The 14,335-nt window shown below is 50.6% G+C and overlaps 4 non-coding genes across 4 annotated transcripts; all 4 read right to left on the reverse strand.

The window, feature by feature from the left end:
- Nucleotides 1–515: 515 nt before the first annotated feature.
- trnap-agg (transfer RNA proline (anticodon AGG)) lies at nucleotides 516–587 on the reverse strand. Its single transcript has one exon. It is a non-coding gene; the product is annotated as a tRNA-Pro (tRNA).
- Nucleotides 588–2,704: 2,117 nt separating this feature from the next.
- Nucleotides 2,705–2,776, reverse strand: trnap-agg (transfer RNA proline (anticodon AGG)). The gene has a single exon. It is a non-coding gene; the product is annotated as a tRNA-Pro (tRNA).
- A 2,107-nt stretch (nucleotides 2,777–4,883) lies between these two features.
- trnap-agg (transfer RNA proline (anticodon AGG)) lies at nucleotides 4,884–4,955 on the reverse strand. Its single transcript has one exon. It is a non-coding gene; the product is annotated as a tRNA-Pro (tRNA).
- A 4,296-nt stretch (nucleotides 4,956–9,251) lies between these two features.
- trnap-agg (transfer RNA proline (anticodon AGG)) lies at nucleotides 9,252–9,323 on the reverse strand. The gene has a single exon. It is a non-coding gene; the product is annotated as a tRNA-Pro (tRNA).
- Between the last annotated feature and the right edge of the window lie 5,012 nt (nucleotides 9,324–14,335).

The following is a 14,335-nucleotide window of genomic DNA, read 5'->3' on the forward strand; positions in this document are numbered from 1 at the left end:
ACTTCCGATATTTAGAAGGATCCGTTTTTCAAGAAACATTTAAATTGATTCTTTTATCAAGCTCGTAGTTTTCCTTCAAATCTTGAAAGCTCTCAGTGAGAACATCATAGGCTGCAGGACGCCCCGTAACTTGATTACTTCAACAGAAAGAAGAGCAGACAGCTCGACAAATATGTGAGGCGCAGAGAGCGCAAGGCGAGCCGCACACGTTTCGGTGGCTGAGAGAGGGCAGTTTTTGCTTCTGCATTTCCCAAGTAAGGACGCATGACAACAAGCGATCGCGGTGCTCATCTACGACACAGTGGTGATGAGTTTTCAGTACGTGTTCTTTTGAACGAGCAATGAGGTTGCCGCCTTGGACAGCTGACTGCACGCTCTCATTGTGCCACGTGATGAGAATTCACCAGGCTCGTTCAGTCATTAGTCACATTCCATCGTTTGCCATAAGCAGACGCTGCGAAGTGATGTGGATATCAGTTCCCAGTCTTGTGGAAGAGGAGGAAAAGAGCACACGAGGGCTCGTCCGGGAGTTGAACCCGGGACCTCTCGCACCCTAAGCGAGAATCATACCACTAGACCAACGAGCCACAGCAGCACTTTCCATTTCAATCTGTCAGCGAGCTTGAGGATGGGGAGAGGCGCCATTCGCTCGTCCAGTCAGACCTTCATCAATAAGTCAAGAAAGCTGCAATTACACGACTGCCTTGCAGACGAAGGGCAGTGAACTGTGCCCGGTAAGAGGGGAACAAGCGGCACTAGGTGACGCCGAGGCATAAGTCCCAGCGAGGGGGGTTGGCTTGTATGGTACAGCGCTTGCTTTGCATGTGGGAGATAGCAGGATCAATTCCCGCATCCTCCAGGTGTGTGCTTAGAGCTTGATGTGCCGAAAGGTGTCCTTTAGCCTGTGGTCCCGCCTTACATGGAGAGCATCGTGCAGCTGTCAAGCGTTTCGCAGCCACGCCCCCTTTTCATCTTCTCTCTGGCTTAAGCGTCACTCCTCCCCTCTCTCTTGACATTTCATGTCAGCATGTCAGAAGTCCGAGTGACATTTTTAATGGCTGAGTGAGGGCACGATGCTGAAGCAGAGAGGCCACTTCAGCCACAGAGACTTGTGCTAGGTGAGATCTGAAAGACGGACTCGCAACAGAAACAGACCAAAAATGTATCGGTGAGATCAAAAGGCAAATGCAACATTCAGCAGAGGGCGTCTAAAGATTAGGGAACGGGCGACTGAAATCCATGTGAGGCAAACTTTCCGGTGTGTGTACTGCAGCTGGGCTTGTTGGCGTAATTGGTAGTGCGTCAGTCTCGTCATCTGAAGGGCCTGAGTTTGATCCTCACACGGGGCAGGGCTGCTTCCTCTCTTGCTCTTTTCAAACACTTGCGGCAACTGTTCGCTCATAACCACGTCTGGAATGCGTGACCTTTACACGGGCGAGAAGCAACGCCACATCCCTTTTCTAAAGAACATTCACATTCAGAAATAAGTCAAGAAATTTGCCATTACTTTCGCTCGCACTGCTGTCAGCCTGCCCATGTTGCCAAAGAAAGATTCACTCGGCGTCAACATGACAGAACAGCGATCACTTGAAAACAATGTTCCACACTCCGTAAGCAAGAACTTCAGTGTTTGCAGTCACCCGATATGCCGATAGTCAAAGGAGCGCAAAACACGAAGCGTCAAAAGACAAGATGAGTTGATGGAAAGAGCGTTGAATTGATGAGCACAAAAGTTCAGCTCGTACAATAGGCAACGAAGGTCTCAGCGTCGTCATCGCACTTGAAAGGACTGCCTTGCAGACCAAGAGCAGTGGGCGGTGCCCGGTAAGAGGGGCAGAGGCGGTAAGACATGATGCCGAGAAGCATGAAGCGAGGGGGATTAGCTCAAATGGTAGAGCGCTCGCTTAGCATGTAAGAAGTAGCGGGATCGATGCCCGCATCCTCCAGGTCTGAGTTTGGATCTCCGGAAGCCTGGTGCTCTTGTTTAGCTTCTGCGACTTCTGACAGGTGCTCCTCCGTTGCGGAGAGAATGTCCTTCAGTTGTCAAGCGTTGAAGGGCCACACCTCCTTCCCAACCTCAGTCTGCACTGAGTGCGTCTCCGGCATTTTCTCGTCCAATTTGTCAGCTTAGCAAGTGAAAAGTATATCCGAGTGAAAACAGTGCTGATAATACTCTCACGAATTGTTAGAAGACGTGCTTTTGATCATCGATTGCTTAACAATCACATTCGTTCGACTTGAGCCATCAAGCTCGTAGTTTTCCTTCAAATCGTGAAAGCTCTCAGTGAGAACATCATAGGCTGCAGGACGCCCCGTAACTTGATTACTTCAACAGAAAGAAGAGCAGACAGCTCGACAAATATGTGAGGCGCAGAGAGCGCAAGGCAAGCCGCACACGTTTCGGTGGCTGAGAGAGGGCAGTTTTTGCTTCTGCATTTCCCAAGTAAGGACGCATGACAACAAGCGATCGCGGTGCTCATCTACGACACAGTGGTGATGAGTTTTCAGTACGTGTTCTTTTGAACGAGCAATGAGGTTGCCGCCTTGGACAGCTGACTGCACGCTCTCATTGTGCCACGTGATGAGAATTCACCAGGCTCGTTCAGTCATTAGTCACATTCCATCGTTTGCCATAAGCAGACGCTGCGAAGTGATGTGGATATCAGTTCCCAGTCTTGTGGAAGAGGAGGAAAAGAGCACACGAGGGCTCGTCCGGGAGTTGAACCCGGGACCTCTCGCACCCTAAGCGAGAATCATACCACTAGACCAACGAGCCACAGCAGCACTTTCCATTTCAATCTGTCAGCGAGCTTGAGGATGGGGAGAGGCGCCATTCGCTCGTCCAGTCAGACCTTCATCAATAAGTCAAGAAAGCTGCAATTACACGACTGCCTTGCAGACGAAGGGCAGTGAACTGTGCCCGGTAAGAGGGGAACAAGCGGCACTAGGTGACGCCGAGGCATAAGTCCCAGCGAGGGGGGTTGGCTTGTATGGTACAGCGCTTGCTTTGCATGTGGGAGATAGCAGGATCAATTCCCGCATCCTCCAGGTGTGTGCTTAGAGCTTGATGTGCCGAAAGGTGTCCTTTAGCCTGTGGTCCCGCCTTACATGGAGAGCATCGTGCAGCTGTCAAGCGTTTCGCAGCCACGCCCCCTTTTCATCTTCTCTCTGGCTTAAGCGTCACTCCTCCCCTCTCTCTTGACATTTCATGTCAGCATGTCAGAAGTCCGAGTGACATTTTTAATGGCTGAGTGAGGGCACGATGCTGAAGCAGAGAGGCCACTTCAGCCACAGAGACTTGTGCTAGGTGAGATCTGAAAGACGGACTCGCAACAGAAACAGACCAAAAATGTATCGGTGAGATCAAAAGGCAAATGCAACATTCAGCAGAGGGCGTCTAAAGATTAGGGAACGGGCGACTGAAATCCATGTGAGGCAAACTTTCCGGTGTGTGTACTGCAGCTGGGCTTGTTGGCGTAATTGGTAGTGCGTCAGTCTCGTCATCTGAAGGGCCTGAGTTTGATCCTCACACGGGGCAGGGCTGCTTCCTCTCTTGCTCTTTTCAAACACTTGCGGCAACTGTTCGCTCATAACCACGTCTGGAATGCGTGACCTTTACACGGGCGAGAAGCAACGCCACATCCCTTTTCTAAAGAACATTCACATTCAGAAATAAGTCAAGAAATTTGCCATTACTTTCGCTCGCACTGCTGTCAGCCTGCCCATGTTGCCAAAGAAAGATTCACTCGGCGTCAACATGACAGAACAGCGATCACTTGAAAACAATGTTCCACACTCCGTAAGCAAGAACTTCAGTGTTTGCAGTCACCCGATATGCCGATAGTCAAAGGAGCGCAAAACACGAAGCGTCAAAAGACAAGATGAGTTGATGGAAAGAGCGTTGAATTGATGAGCACAAAAGTTCAGCTCGTACAATAGGCAACGAAGGTCTCAGCGTCGTCATCGCACTTGAAAGGACTGCCTTGCAGACCAAGAGCAGTGGGCGGTGCCCGGTAAGAGGGGCAGAGGCGGTAAGACATGATGCCGAGAAGCATGAAGCGAGGGGGATTAGCTCAAATGGTAGAGCGCTCGCTTAGCATGTAAGAAGTAGCGGGATCGATGCCCGCATCCTCCAGGTCTGAGTTTGGATCTCCGGAAGCCTGGTGCTCTTGTTTAGCTTCTGCGACTTCTGACAGGTGCTCCTCCGTTGCGGAGAGAATGTCCTTCAGTTGTCAAGCGTTGAAGGGCCACACCTCCTTCCCAACCTCAGTCTGCACTGAGTGCGTCTCCGGCATTTTCTCGTCCAATTTCTCAGCTTAGCAAGTGAAAAGTATATCCGAGTGAAAACAGTGCTGATAATACTCTCACGAATTGTTAGAAGACGTGCTTTTGATCATCGATTGCTTAACAATCACATTCGTTCGACTTGAGCCATCAAGCTCGTAGTTTTCCTTCAAATCTTGAAAGCTCTCAGTGAGAACATCATAGGCTGCAGGACTTGATTACTTCAACAGAAAGAAGAGCAGACAGCTCGACAAATATGTGAGGCGCAGAGAGCGCAAGGCGAGCCGCACACGTTTCGGTGGCTGAGAGAGGGCAGTTTTTGCTTCTGCATTTCCCAAGTAAGGACGCATGACAACAAGCGATCGCGGTGCTCATCTACGACACAGTGGTGATGAGTTTTCAGTACGTGTTCTTTTGAACGAGCAATGAGGTTGCCGCCTTGGACAGCTGACTGCACGCTCTCATTGTGCCACGTGATGAGAATTCACCAGGCTCGTTCAGTCATTAGTCACATTCCATCGTTTGCCATAAGCAGACGCTGCGAAGTGATGTGGATATCAGTTCCCAGTCTTGTGGAAGAGGAGGAAAAGAGCACACGAGGGCTCGTCCGGGAGTTGAACCCGGGACCTCTCGCACCCTAAGCGAGAATCATACCACTAGACCAACGAGCCACAGCAGCACTTTCCATTTCAATCTGTCAGCGAGCTTGAGGATGGGGAGAGGCGCCATTCGCTCGTCCAGTCAGACCTTCATCAATAAGTCAAGAAAGCTGCAATTACACGACTGCCTTGCAGACGAAGGGCAGTGAACTGTGCCCGGTAAGAGGGGAACAAGCGGCACTAGGTGACGCCGAGGCATAAGTCCTAGCGAGGGGGGTTGGCTTGTATGGTACAGCGCTTGCTTTGCATGTGGGAGATAGCAGGATCAATTCCTGCATTCTCCAGGTGTGTGCTTAGAGCTTGATGTGCCGAAAGGTGTCCTTTAGCCTGTGGTCTCGCCTTACATGGAGAGCATCGTGCAGCTGTCAAGCGTTTCGCAGCCACGCCCCCTTTTCATCTTCTCTCTGGCTTAAGCGTCACTCCGCCCCTCTCTCTTGACATTTCATGTCAGCATGTCAGAAGTCCGAGTGACATTTTTAATGGCTGAGTGAGGGCACGATGCTGAAGCAGAGAGGCCACTTCAGCCACAGAGACTTGTGCTAGGTGAGATCTGAAAGACGGACTCGCAACAGAAACAGACCAAAAATGTATCGGTGAGATCAAAAGGCAAATGCAACATTCAGCAGAGGGCGTCTAAAGATTAGGGAACGGGCGACTGAAATCCATGTGAGGCAAACTTTCCGGTGTGTGTACTGCAGCTGGGCTTGTTGGCGTAATTGGTAGTGCGTCAGTCTCGTCATCTGAAGGGCCTGAGTTTGATCCTCACACGGGGCAGGGCTGCTTCCTCTCTTGCTCTTTTCAAACACTTGCGGCAACTGTTCGCTCATAACCACGTCTGGAATGCGTGACCTTTACACGGGCGAGAAGCAACGCCACATCCCTTTTCTAAAGAACATTCACATTCAGAAATAAGTCAAGAAATTTGCCATTACTTTCGCTCGCACTGCTGTCAGCCTGCCCATGTTGCCAAAGAAAGATTCACTCGGCGTCAACATGACAGAACAGCGATCACTTGAAAACAATGTTCCACACTCTGTAAGCAAGAACTTCAGTGTTTGCAGTCACCCGATATGCCGATAGTCAAAGGAGCGCAAAACACGAAGCGTCAAAAGACAAGATGAGTTGATGGAAAGAGCGTTGAATTGATGAGCACAAAAGTTCAGCTCGTACAATAGGCAACGAAGGTCTCAGCGTCGTCATCGCACTTGAAAGGACTGCCTTGCAGACCAAGGGCAGTGGGCGGTGCCCGGTAAGAGGGGCAGAGGCGGTAAGACATGATGCCGAGACGCATGAAGTGAGGGGGATTAGCTCAAATGGTAGAGCGCTCGCTTAGCATGCAAGAGGTAGCGGGATCGATGCCCGCATCATCCAGGTCTGAGTTTGGATCTCCGGAAGCCTGGTGCTCTTGTTTAGCTTCTGCGACTTCTGACAGGTGCTCCTCCGTTGCGGAGAGAATGTCCTTCAGTTGTCAAGCGTTGAAGGGCCACACCTCCTTCCCAACCTCAGTCTGCACTGAGTGCGTCTCCGGCATTTTCTCGTCCAATTTGTCAGCTTAGCAAGTGAAAAGTATATCCGAGTGAAAACAGTGCTGATAACAGTGCTGATAATTCTCACGAATTGTTAGAAGACGTGCTTTTGATCATCGATTGCTTAACAATCACATTCGTTCGACTTGAGCCATCAAGCTCGTAGTTTTCCTTCAAATCTTGAAAGCTCTCAGTGAGAACATCATAGGCTGCAGGACTTGATTACTTCAACAGAAAGAAGAGCAGACAGCTCGACAAATATGTGAGGCGCAGAGAGCGCAAGGCGAGCCGCACACGTTTCGGTGGCTGAGAGAGGGCAGTTTTTGCTTCTGCATTTCCCAAGTAAGGACGCATGACAACAAGCGATCGCGGTGCTCATCTACAACACAGTGGTGATGAGTTTTCAGTACGTGTTCTTTTGAACGAGCAATGAGGTTGCCGCCTTGGACAGCTGACTGCACGCTCTCATTGTGCCACGTGATGAGAATTCACCAGGCTCGTTCAGTCATTAGTCACATTCCATCGTTTGCCATAAGCAGACGCTGCGAAGTGATGTGGATATCAGTTCCCAGTCTTGTGGAAGAGGAGGAAAAGAGCACACGAGGGCTCATCCGGGAGTTGAACCCGGGACCTCTTGCACCCTAAGCGAGAATCATACCACTAGACCAACGAGCCACAGCAGCACTTTCCATTTCAATCTGTCAGCGAGCTTGAGGATGGGGAGAGGCGCCATTCGCTCGTCCAGTCAGACCTTCATCAATAAGTCAAGAAAGCTGCAATTACACGACTGCCTTGCAGACGAAGGGCAGTGACTTGTGCCCGGTAAGAGGGGAACAAGCGGCACTAGGTGACGCCGAGGCATAAGTCCCAGCGAGGGGGGTTGGCTTGTATGGTACAGCGCTTGCTTTGTATGTGGGAGATAGCAGGATCAATTCCCGCATCCTCCAGGTGTGTGCTTAGAGCTTGATGTGCCAAAAGGTGTCCTTTAGCCTGTGGTCCCGCCTTACATGGAGAGCATCGTGCAGCTGTCAAGCGTTTCGCAGCCACGCCCCCTTTTCATCTTCTCTCTGGCTTAAGCGTCACTCCGCCCCTCTCTCTTGACATTTCATGTCAGCATGTCAGAAGTCCGAGTGACATTTTTAATGGCTGAGTGAGGGCACGATGCTGAAGCAGAGAGGCCACTTCAGCCACAGAGACTTGTGCTAGGTGAGATCTGAAAGACGGACTCGCAACAGAAACAGACCAAAAATGTATCGGTGAGATCAAAAGGCAAATGCAACATTCAGCAGAGGGCGTCTAAAGATTAGGGAACGGGCGACTGAAATCCATGTGAGGCAAACTTTCCGGTGTGTGTACTGCAGCTGGGCTTGTTGGCGTAATTGGTAGTGCGTCAGTCTCGTCATCTGAAGGGCCTGAGTTTGATCCTCACACGGGGCAGGGCTGCTTCCTCTCTTGCTCTTTTCAAACACTTGCGGCAACTGTTCGCTCATAACCACGTCTGGAATGCGTGACCTTTACACGGGCGAGAAGCAACGCCGCATCCCTTTTCTAAAGAACATTCACATTCAGAAATAAGTCAAGAAATTTGCCATTACTTTCGCTCGCACTGCTGTCAGCCTGCCCATGTTGCCAAAGAAAGATTCACTCGGCGTCAACATGACAGAACAGCGATCACTTGAAAACAATGTTCCACACTCCGTAAGCAAGAACTTCAGTGTTTGCAGTCACCCGATATGCCGATAGTCAAAGGAGCGCAAAACACGAAGCGTCAAAAGACAAGATGAGTTGATGGAAAGAGCGTTGAATTGATGAGCACAAAAGTTCAGCTCGTACAATAGGCAACGAAGGTCTCAGCGTCGTCATCGCACTTGAAAGGACTGCCTTGCAGACCAAGAGCAGTGGGCGGTGCCCGGTAAGAGGGGCAGAGGCGGTAAGACATGATGCCGAGAAGCATGAAGCGAGGGGGATTAGCTCAAATGGTAGAGCGCTCGCTTAGCATGTAAGAGGTAGCGGGATCGATGCCCGCATCCTCCAGGTCTGAGTTTGGATCTCCGGAAGCCTGGTGCTCTTGTTTAGCTTCTGCGACTTCTGACAGGTGCTCCTCCGTTGCGGAGAGAATGTCCTTCAGTTGTCAAGCGTTGAAGGGCCACACCTCCTTCCCAACCTCAGTCTGCACTGAGTGCGTCTCCGGCATTTTCTCGTCCAATTTGTCAGCTTAGCAAGTGAAAAGTATATCCGAGTGAAAACAGTGCTGATAATACTCTCACGAATTGTTAGAAGACGTGCTTTTGATCATCGATTGCTTAACAATCACATTCGTTCGACTTGAGCCATCAAGCTCGTAGTTTTCCTTCAAATCTTGAAAGCTCTCAGTGAGAACATCATAGGCTGCAGGACTTGATTACTTCAACAGAAAGAAGAGCAGACAGCTCGACAAATATGTGAGGCGCAGAGAGCGCAAGGCGAGCCGCACACGTTTCGGTGGCTGAGAGAGGGCAGTTTTTGCTTCTGCATTTCCCAAGTAAGGACGCATGACAACAAGCGATCGCGGTGCTCATCTACGACACAGTGGTGATGAGTTTTCAGTACGTGTTCTTTTGAACGAGCAATGAGGTTGCCGCCTTGGACAGCTGACTGCACGCTCTCATTGTGCCACGTGATGAGAATTCACCAGGCTCGTTCAGTCATTAGTCACATTCCATCGTTTGCCATAAGCAGACGCTGCGAAGTGATGTGGATATCAGTTCCCAGTCTTGTGGAAGAGGAGGAAAAGAGCACACGAGGGCTCGTCCGGGAGTTGAACCCGGGACCTCTCGCACCCTAAGCGAGAATCATACCACTAGACCAACGAGCCACAGCAGCACTTTCCATTTCAATCTGTCAGCGAGCTTGAGGATGGGGAGAGGCGCCATTCGCTCGTCCAGTCAGACCTTCATCAATAAGTCAAGAAAGCTGCAATTACACGACTGCCTTGCAGACGAAGGGCAGTGAACTGTGCCTGGTAAGAGGGGAACAAGCGGCACTAGGTGACGCCGAGGCATAAGTCCCAGCGAGGGGGGTTGGCTTGTATGGTACAGCGCTTGCTTTGCATGTGGGAGATAGCAGGATCAATTCCCGCATCCTCCAGGTGTGTGCTTAGAGCTTGATGTGCCGAAAGGTGTCCTTTAGCCTGTGGTCCCGCCTTACATGGAGAGCATCGTGCAGCTGTCAAGCGTTTCGCAGCCACGCCCCCTTTTCATCTTCTCTCTGGCTTAAGCGTCACTCCGCCCCTCTCTCTTGACATTTCATGTCAGCATGTCAGAAGTCCGAGTGACATTTTTAATGGCTGAGTGAGGGCACGATGCTGAAGCAGAGAGGCCACTTCAGCCACAGAGACTTGTGCTAGGTGAGATCTGAAAGACGGACTCGCAACAGAAACAGACCAAAAATGTATCGGTGAGATCAAAAGGCAAATGCAACATTCAGCAGAGGGCGTCTAAAGATTAGGGAACGGGCGACTGAAATCCATGTGAGGCAAACTTTCCGGTGTGTGTACTGCAGCTGGGCTTGTTGGCGTAATTGGTAGTGCGTCAGTCTCATCATCTGAAGGGCCTGAGTTTGATCCTCACACGGGGCAGGGCTGCTTCCTCTCTTGCTCTTTTCAAACACTTGCGGCAACTGTTCGCTCATAACCACGTCTGGAATGCGTGACCTTTACACGGGCGAGAAGCAACGCCGCATCCCTTTTCTAAAGAACATTCACATTCAGAAATAAGTCAAGAAATTTGCCATTACTTTCGCTCGCACTGCTGTCAGCCTGCCCATGTTGCCAAAGAAAGATTCACTCGGCGTCAACATGACAGAACAGCGATCACTTGAAAACAATGTTCCACACTCCGTTAGCAAGAACTTCAGTGTTTGCAGTCACCCGATATGCCGATAGTCAAAGGAGCGCAAAACACGAAGCGTCAAAAGACAAGATGAGTTGATGGAAAGAGCGTTGAATTGATGAGCACAAAAGTTTAGCTCGTACAATAGGCAACGAAGGTCTCAGCGTCGTCATCGCACTTGAAAGGACTGCCTTGCAGACCAAGAGCAGTGGGCGGTGCCCGGTAAGAGGGGCAGAGGCGGTAAGACATGATGCCGAGAAACATGAAGCGAGGGGGATTAGCTCAAATGGTAGAGCGCTCGCTTAGCATGTAAGAGGTAGCGGGATCGATGCCCGCATCCTCCAGGTCTGAGTTTGGATCTCCGGAAGCCTGGTGCTCTTGTTTAGCTTCTGCGACTTCTGACAGGTGCTCCTCCGTTGCGGAGAGAATGTCCTTCAGTTGTCAAGCGTTGAAGGGCCACACCTCCTTCCCAGTCTCAGTCTGCACTGAGTGCGTCTCCGGCATTTTCTCGTCCAATTTGTCAGCTTAGCAAGTGAAAAGTATATCCGAGTGAAAACAGTGCTGATAATACTCTCACGAATTGTTAGAAGACGTGCTTTTGATCATCGATTGCTTAACAATCACATTCGTTCGACTTGAGCCATCAAGCTCGTAGTTTTCCTTCAAATCTTGAAAGCTCTCAGTGAGAACATCATAGGCTGCAGGACTTGATTACTTCAACAGAAAGAAGAGCAGACAGCTCGACAAATATGTGAGGCGCAGAGAGCGCAAGGCGAGCCGTACACGTTTCGGTGGCTGAGAGAGGGCAGTTTTTGCTTCTGCATTTCCCAAGTAAGGACGCATGACAACAAGCGATCGCGGTGCTCATCTACGACACAGTGGTGATGAGTTTTCAGTACGTGTTCTTTTGAACGAGCAATGAGGTTGCCGCCTTGGACAGCTGACTGCACGCTCTCATTGTGCCACGTGATGAGAATTCACCAGGCTCGTTCAGTCATTAGTCACATTCCATCGTTTGCCATAAGCAGACGCTGCGAAGTGATGTGGATATCAGTTCCCAGTCTTGTGGAAGAGAGCACACAAGTGCTCGTTCGGGAGTTGAACCCGGGACCTCTCGCACCCTAAGCAAGAATCATACCACTAGACCAACGAGCCACAGCAGCACTTTCCATTTCAATCTGTCAGCGAGCTTGAGGATGGGGAGAGGCGCCATTCGCTCGTCCAGTCAGACCTTCATCAATTAGTCAAGAAAGCTGCAATTACACGACTGCCTTGCAGACGAAGGGCAGTGAACTGTGCCCGGTAAGAGGGGAACAAGCGGCACTAGGTGACGCCGAGGCATAAGTCCCAGCGAGGGGGGTTGGCTTGTATGGTACAGCGCTTGCTTTGCATGTGGGAGATAGCAGGATCAATTCCCGCATCCTCCAGGTGTGTGCTTAGAGCTTGATGTGCCGAAAGGTGTCCTTTAGCCTGTGGTCCCGCCTTACATGGAGAGCATCGTGCAGCTGTCAAGCGTTTCGCAGCCACGCCCCCTTTTCATCTTCTCTCTGGCTTAAGCGTCACTCCGCCCCTCTCTCTTGACATTTCATGTCAGCATGTCAGAAGTCCGAGTGACATTTTTAATGGCTGAGTGAGGGCACGATGCTGAAGCAGAGAGGCCACTTCAGCCACAGAGACTTGTGCTAGGTGAGATCTGAAAGACGGACTCGCAACAGAAACAGACCAAAAATGTATCGGTGAGATCAAAAGGCAAATGCAACATTCAGCAGAGGGCGTCTAAAGATTAGGGAACGGGCGACTGAAATCCATGTGAGGCAAACTTTCCGGTGTGTGTACTGCAGCTGGGCTTGTTGGCGTAATTGGTAGTGCGTCACTCTCGTCATCTGAAGGGCCTGAGTTTGATCCTCACACGGGGCAGGGCTGCTTCCTCTCTTGCTCTTTTCAAACACTTGCGGCAACTGTTCGCTCATAACCACGTCTGGAATGCGTGACCTTTACACGGGCGAGAAGCAACGCCGCATCCCTTTTCTAAAGAACATTCACATTCAGAAATAAGTCAAGAAATTTGCCATTACTTTCGCTCGCACTGCTGTCAGCCTGCCCATGTTGCCAAAGAAAGATTCACTCGGCGTCAACATGACAGAACAGCGATCACTTGAAAACAATGTTCCACACTCCGTAAGCAAGAACTTCAGTGTTTGCAGTCACCCGATATGCCGATAGTCAAAGGAGCGCAAAACACGAAGCGTCAAAAGACAAGATGAGTTGATGGAAAGAGCGTTGAATTGATGAGCACAAAAGTTCAGCTCGTACAATAGGCAACGAAGGTCTCAGCGTCGTCATCGCACTTGAAAGGACTGCCTTGCAGACCAAGAGCAGTGGGCGGTGCCCGGTAAGAGGGGCAGAGGCGGTAAGACATGATGCCGAGACGCATGAAGCGAGGGGGATTAGCTCAAATGGTAGAGCGCTCGCTTAGCATGCAAGAGGTAGCGGGATCGATGCCCGCATCCTCCAGGTCTGAGTTTGGATCTCCGGAAGCCCGGTGCTCTTGTTTAGCTTCTGCGACTTCTGACAGGTGCTCCTCCGTTGCGGAGAGAATGTCCTTCAGTTGTCAAGCGTTGAAGGGCCACACCTCCTTCCCAACCTCAGTCTGCACTGAGTGCGTCTCCGGCATTTTCTCGTCCAATTTGTCAGCTTAGCAAGTGAAAAGTATATCCGAGTGAAAACAGTGCTGATAATACTCTCACGAATTGTTAGAAGACGTGCTTTTGATCATCGATTGCTTAACAATCACATTCGTTCGACTTGAGCCATCAAGCTCGTAGTTTTCCTTCAAATCTTGAAAGCTCTCAGTGAGAACATCATAGGCTGCAGGACGCCCCATAACTTGATTACTTCAACAGAAAGAAGAGCAGACAGCTCGACAAATATGTGAGGCGCAGAGAGCGCAAGGCGAGCCGCACACGTTTCGGTGACTGAGAGAGGGCAGTTTTTGCTTCTGCATTTCCCAAGTAAGGTCGCATGACAACAAGCGATCGCGGTGCTCATCTACGACACAGTGGTGATGAGTTTTCAGTACGTGTTCTTTTGAACGAGCAATGAGGTTGCCGCCTTGGACAGCTGACTGCACGCTCTCATTGTGCCACGTGATGAGAATTCACCAGGCTCGTTCAGTCATTAGTCACATTCCATCGTTTGCCATAAGCAGACGCTGCGAAGTGATGTGGATATCAGTTCCCAGTCTTGTGGAAGAGGAGGAAGAAAGCACACGAGGGCTCGTCCGGGAGTTGCACCCGGGACCTCTCGCACCCTAAGCGAGAATCATACCACTAGACCAACGAGCCACAGCAGCACTTTCCATTTCAATCTGTCAGCGAGCTTGAGGATGGGGAGAGGCGCCATTCGCTCGTCCAGTCAGACCTTCATCAATAAGTCAAGAAAGCTGCAATTACACGACTGCCTTGCAGACGAAGGGCAGTGAACTGTGCCCGGTAAGAGGGGAACAAGCGGCACTAGGTGACGCCGAGGCATAAGTCCCAGCGAGGGGGGTTGGCTTGTATGGTACAGCGCTTGCTTTGCATGTGGGAGATAGCAGGATCAATTCCCGCATCCTCCAGGTGTGTGCTTAGAGCTTGATGTGCTGAAAGGTGTCCTTTAGCCTGTGGTCCCGCCTTACATGGAGAGCATCGTGCAGCTGTCAAGCGTTTCGCAGTCACGCCCCCTTTTCATCTTCTCTCTGGCTTAAGCGTCACTCCGCCCCTCTCTCTTGACATTTCATGTCAGCATGTCAGAAGTCCAAGTGACATTTTAAATGGCTGAGTGAGGGCACGATGCTGAAGCAGAGAGGCCACTTCAGCCACAGAGACTTGTGCTAGGTGAGATCTGAAAGACGGACTCGCAACAGAAACAGACCAAAAATGTATCGGTGAGATCAAAAGGCAAATGCAACATTCAGCAGAGGGCGTCTAAAGATTAGGGAACGGGCGACTGAAATCCA

Source organism: Lepisosteus platostomus, chromosome 5 (genome assembly GCF_059453375.1).
Source record: "Lepisosteus platostomus isolate fLepPlt1 chromosome 5, fLepPlt1.hap1, whole genome shotgun sequence".
NCBI lineage: Eukaryota > Metazoa > Chordata > Actinopteri > Semionotiformes > Lepisosteidae > Lepisosteus > Lepisosteus platostomus.